Below are 6,615 nucleotides of genomic sequence, written 5' to 3' on the forward strand. Positions count from 1 at the left end.
GCCTAGCTTGAGCATATGAGACTTCAAAGCCCACCCTGACAGTAACGCACTTCCTCCAGCCAAGCCAAACCTACTCCTACTCTTAATGACCAAACATTCAAACGCGTGAGTCTGGGAAGTCCAGTCCTATTCAGACCTCCACATCAACCATGACAGAAGAGGCCAAAGATGGAGCCAAATATTAAAATGTTTTGTCATCAAGAAAGTATTTAAAGTAATGGTTTGTATTAAATTTAATCAAAGCTTGTATTGTAATATTTTAAAAGTTGAAATAGAAAATTAAGTACTTGAGCACTTTAATTTAGGTGGAGTTACATGGGTAATCCAAAAGAAGGCAAGATCAAAGAAAAAAAATAGCACAGAAATAGTGGGATGGTAGAGAAAACCCACATAAATGAGTAATTGACTCTAAGTTATGTAATACTTCAATAATGTGAGCTTGTTGAGCTAGAGAGGGGTAAAAACCTTACATACTTCCTGTTTATAAGAGACTCTCTAAATAAAGGTGCCCAGGAAATAATAAAAGGACAGAAAAATGGGTTACAGCTACCAAAACACTGATGTGACTGGAACCAATGTCATGTAAAGCAAATACTAAATTAACTACAACTGGAGAAGATTTTACAACTGACAAGTCACATTGTCGAGGTTCCAGGAATCCAAATAACACTGTTTCTAACTGCATGTGGCAAAGATGACAGTGAGAGGAAAACTGGGTGAAGCTATAGTCACAAGGTTGCTGCAGCTCTGAAGACGGGAAGTAGTAAAAGCATACATTCACTAAGAATGTTGAAAGGTTAAGATCCTTCCCTAGAAGCAGAAAGACTAGAAAGGGTCTGGGAAGGGAGACAGCTCAAGAATAGAATGCTTGCTAGAATATGCATGCTTGAACCCCAAGATGCCCAACATGGCCAAACAGAAAAGTAGAAAAGGAAACAAAAGAGTAGAAATTGGTTTACAGAAGACACCAATATAAATAAACGATAAAACTAAGTTTTGAATAGCCTAAGAAAATTGATAAGCTAGTAAAATTAAATGTTTGTTTGTTTGTTGTTTGTCCCTCCCCCCCACCCCCATGCCCAGGACAGGGTTTCTCTGTGTAAAAACCCTGGCTGTTTGGGGCTCACTCTGTAGACCAGGCTGGCCTGAACTCATAGAGATCCACCTGCCTCTGAAAAGACCTGAACATTGGAAATACAATAATGAGCAACCTCAGTCTGAGTATTTGAATAAGAACAAACTTAAGGACAATAAGAACAACAACAAATGCAGAGAAAAATCAATGGAAATGAACTAGGGAGATGGCTTGGTAGATAAGAGTTCTTGCTCTGCTAGCTTGAAGACCCGAGTTTGGAACGTGGACCTAGGTACAAACCCAGGCACGGATACACTGGCTTGTTCCCATGCCCAGCACTGGGGATAGAGACAGGCACATCCTGAGAGCTCAATGGCCAGCCAACCTAGTCCAAACTTCCAGCTCAGGCATATCTGAGGATTCTAGTTACCTTTCTTACTAATTTCCAGCATATTTCCCTGAGGTGGGAAAACATATTTTGAATCATTTAAATCCTCTGAAATGTTCCAAGGCTTTCTTTATGGCTTCTGTTGTAGCACACACCTTTAATCCCCTACACTAGAAAGGCAGAGGGAGGTGGATCTCTGTGAGTTCAAGGCGGGCCTGGTCTACAGAGAGAGTTCCAGGACAGCCAGGGCTACACAGAGAAACCCTGTCAAAAAGTTAAAGGCAACTTTATTTAAAAAAAAAAAAAATCTTCCAGGAGAATAGTTCCCTATCTCATAGCTAGTTCTTATCTCAGCACAAAACTTCATAATGACCACTGCTAACTGCAAAAGAAAACTAGCGAAACAGAAAAGCACATAGTATGGTCTGTGACTATCCAGTGAGATAAGGTCTCGTTTGAATTCTCACTGGCTTAGTTCCGCTTACTAAAACTGCCCCATGTAATTGACCACATTATCTTAAAGGGAGAAAAAGATAATTACTTTAATGCATACAAATTATAAAAAAGAGTTTGAGGCCTGGGAAGATTCAGTACAGTGCTTGCCACGCAAGCATGGAGACCTGGCTACTGCCTACCTAAAACGCCAGCTGAAGTTGTGCACCTCTGATCCCATGCCAGTGAGGCAGAGACAGGAGCTCACAGAGCAACCACCCGAATCTGATCGGGAGCTCCAGGCTCTGTGAGAAAACATGCCTCCGAAAACAGCAAGAAGGGACTGGAGAGATGGCTCAGTGGTGAAGACACACACAGACCACTTCGCAGAGATGCCCTTTCCTTCCAGAGTGCCTTCGGTCGGTCGGGGGCAGACACTCTCGCTGAGCAAACACACAAAGCTCAACAATGAGAACAAGGAGTAAGCCTTTGCCCCCCTTCCCCCCAGCCAGGAGCCAGAAGGAACAGGTCCAACTATCAAGCCTTTTGCCTGGTGCTGGGGCCTCAGGCTAAAGAAGAGTTTCAAGTTACCGGTCATGGACCGCCTATATATTGGCAAGCAATGGTTCCACTCTTCAAATAGCCTCCAAGTTCTGCTAAGTTTGAAGTGTGTTTGACTAAAGTTGTCAGCAAATAAATGTAAATTGTTCATGGAAGGGAGGGAGAAAAAGAGCACTTAGTGTTCTTGCAGAGGATCTGAGTCATTCCGAGCTCCCACCTGTCAGTCCATGAACTACAGTGCCAGGAGACCCAATGCCCTCTTCTGGCCTCTGCAGGCACCTGTCCACATACACACAGCAAAACATTAATATACATTAAAAACATTTTTAAGTGGAAAGAGATCAACGCCAAGTGACCCCTGGCGTAAGTACACACACACACACACACACACACACACACACACACACACTGGTTTGATTAAAGTCAATAGTCATTTGTAATTTTAAAAAAGAACAAACTTCTCTCTGGCATGGTGGAACACACCTTTTTAATCCCAGCACTCCGGAGGCAGAGGCGGAGGGGCAGGCTGGCCAGCCTGGTCTACAGAGTGACAGCAAGGGCTACACAGGGAAAACCTGTCTCAAAACACAAAACTTTGATTGTTCTCAGAACGCAAGGTGTGAGTCTAATTGTTTTTTCAAAAGGATGCCCTCACTTAACCACGGCAGCCTCCCAGAGGCTACGATTTCAGGTGTGCACTACTGAACTTGACTTGAGCATAAATATTTAACAGCTCATTCTAATTCTATCCCCAAAGTAAAGCTCCGTCTGGAGAAAGTCCTGGACTGTTTGAGACCCTGTAAGACTCCACGCAGCAAACACACTTTATTCCATGAAGTGCTTGCGTGGGTTGTTATTAGTTACGAATTTTGGTTACCTACTGATATGTCTTTTCTTTCCCCGCTGATCCCATAATGCTTTTTGTTTGTTTGCTTTTTGTTGTTTATTTTCAAACAGGGTTTCTCTATCTAGCCCTAGCTCTCCTGGAACTCACTCTGTAGACCAGGCTAGCCTCAAACCCAGAGATTTGCCTGCCTCTGCCTCTCAAATATGAGAATGAAAAGTGCACCACCAAGCCCTGCACATCTCAGCCATATTTTTATGCTAGAGTTTATGTTATTTTATTTTAAGCTAGAGTTTATGTTAAAGGGAGATTTGTTTTCACCTGAGTTTTGTTTATTTATCACTTGTTGGAGGCTGGTCTGATGCACTCAAGATCTGGGTACACCTATCTTTGTTGTGTAAACATACCTGATTGGCTAATTAAATGGCCTACACCTGAGCAGGGAAGAATGGGGTAGGCATGCCTAACGTTTCTGGGCTTCTGAGGGTGAGGAGAGAATCACAGGAAGAAGGAGGAAGCCATGATGGGTTAACCTGAAGAAGAAACCACGTGGGGCTGGGAAGAAGGACTCCAATAATGGTGAGAGAAGGTCCAGATGAAGGATCAATTCAAGTGTTTAGAAGATTATGGTTGAAAGATAGGATGGTTAAGGAGGATGGCATTGGATGGGGGCTAGGAGATGGATGGTAAGTTGATTTATACAGCATAGGTAGGAATATCTGCCCGGCCCAAGGTCAATAAGGCAATTATAAAATCTAACTGGTGTCCGTGTCTTATTATTCGTGATAGCAGGTTAGATAATACCGCCATAATTATAGGGCAAATAATAATAATATATAGCCCAATGCCTTTTTTAATTTACTGCAATCATTTGCAATGCTGGGTGTTGAACCGAGGGCCTCATGTATTCCAGGTTAGTGCTCCAGCACCAAACTATGACCTTATCATACTTGGGCTAGGCTATAATCTGTCGGACTCATTAAATAGTGCATTCAATTCTGTTCAAGTTTCCACCAATGTTTACCAGACTCCTTTGGAATGCTGCTGAAGGTACTCTTGGTCAAAATTACATTTGGAGTATAATTATAACGTTTGAGGGTATAATTTCAGAAGAATATGGGTAGACTGCAGGCAGTGTGTTGACAGATTTATTTAGGATTTGATTTGTTCGGTAAACAATGAGTCACTATCACAGAAAAGCCTTCAGTGGCTGGCTGTGTGTGTGAGAGAGCACAGAGCACGGGACCAGACTGAAGGAGAAAAAAGAAAGGAAATCAGGGGCAAGTAGCCTGTGGGGGAATGCAGTGTTTTCCTTAGAGCGTAGTTCTTCAACCTTGGTTTGACCTAGTGGACATTACAGTTTATTGGCAGAGCAGCTGTGGCGAGCAACACTCATTGTGGGCTGAAGGTGGCTAAAACACAGAGCCTGAGTTCTTGGGATTCGGGGCATGCCTCCGAATATTTGGTTGGCAGGAGGTGGTGTCATTTTTCTGAGTTAAAGGAGAATGCAGTAAGCGGATCCTGAGTAGAAAGAGAGCCCAAATTAATGAACAGCACCTAACAGTTACCTGGAACTGATGTTACTGGTTACCTGTTGACGAGTGTCGTTGGTGACACAACCACACAGGTAATTGTCCCACGTAGATACCCTGATTTTAAATTTTGTGTGTGTATCCCTGTTTCTGTGTGTGTGTGTGTGTGTGTGTGTGTGTGTGTGTGTGCGTGTGCACGCACCCTCAAATACTTTTGTGCTCACACATACACACAACAATAAAGGCCAGAGGAGAAGGTCAGGACCCCTGGAGCTGGAGTGAAAAGTAGTTGTGAGCTACCCAATTTGGGTGCTGGAAACTGAACCCAGGTCCCCAGAGGAGCAGCAAACCCTCTTAACTGCTGAGCCATCTCTTTCCAGCCCCATCTTCTGCGTGTTTCAAATTTATAGTCATCCTTTCAACTCTAAAAGTCTCAGGACCAGGCCCTCAAACTACCAATCAGAAGCTTCCTGGACTGATACAAGGACTACAGCAAGCTAATTAAGCATTTTCCTCAGCAGCCTATGAAGAAAAAAAAAATCCCTCAGTGAAATTTTTGGCATGTTTACCATCTCAGGACCACGTCTAAAGGGCAACACTGTTGGTCCCTTCCCCTACAGCAGAGGTGTTTGTGATTTTTCAAAACTATTAAGCTGGGCTTTCTGACTTCCAAAGAAAAGGTGGCTGTAACTGCTTCAGTAATAACTGAGCATGTGTCTCCTGAATAATGCTTGAAATCAGTCGGCTCTGACCCAGTTACAGGCCAGGATTAAAGAAATCTGCTTAAAATTGAATTGTGTCCATTAGAGCAACTGCCAAGAGAAGTGAGTTCCACAGTGTGTCCTTCAGGGAACCTCTGGCTAGCCTCGCCGAAAACCTTTGATTTCTTTTCAACACTTCAACATGGATGTGAACGTAATTCACACACATTCCCAGTCTGTTAGTTTAGACTTTTCGTTTTTGCTGGACAACATGGGCGAGGCCATGGAGGACTTCATTATTTGTATCTGTGTCCTTTGATGAAAGTTAAATGCTGGGTAGATTATTGTACATTAGATGCACTATAATTTTCACTTATTCATTCATTCATTCACTTGTATGTGTGCTGTGTGTGTTTGTGTTTGAGAAACAGAGAGAGAGAGAGAGCAGGTCAGGGCAGCACAGGGTGGAGCAGGGTGAGGATTGGGGCAGGTACCACAGCACACCACAGTGGAGCTCAGAGGACAACTTTGGGAGTCCCTCCTCTTCCTCTACCTTTACATGGGTTCCAGGGATTGAACTCAGGTCCAGACAGGTTTGCACAAGTGCTTTTACCCACAGGCTACTTCACTGGCCCCACTCTATTCCTTCATACTATTTTATACCATTTCAAAAACTTACGTGAAAACTGTGAAAAAATTGAAGCCATGCTTGTTAAGCTAAAACCAGGCTTCCCGAGAAGAAGCCTTAGAAAGGACACTGACTGGCGGAGCCTGTCGTTTTTCCCATCAGTCAGAGCAGTGGATAGAGCATGCGCCTGCTCCCCCTAACCTCTACATAGCTAACATTTATTTTCCCATCTATATTTTTCCTTCTTTCATCATATTTTAGGCTGTCTATCACTGTTGGGTTTTTGTCCCAGATAAGTCCTTCCTACATGTGCTTATAACAACGTTACCTCTCGGAGAGTGACATTCTCTGAGGGGGAAGGCTGCCAGAGGACTGGACAGTGGGCCTTTTATTTGTCGCTTTTTTTTTTTATCTTGGCTTCCCTTAAGAACACCGGGAGAAGTTTTACGATTCT

The sequence above is a fragment of the Psammomys obesus genome, unplaced genomic scaffold (genome assembly GCF_907164565.1).
Source record: "Psammomys obesus unplaced genomic scaffold, mPsaObe1.curated_primary_1811, whole genome shotgun sequence".
NCBI lineage: Eukaryota > Metazoa > Chordata > Mammalia > Rodentia > Muridae > Psammomys > Psammomys obesus.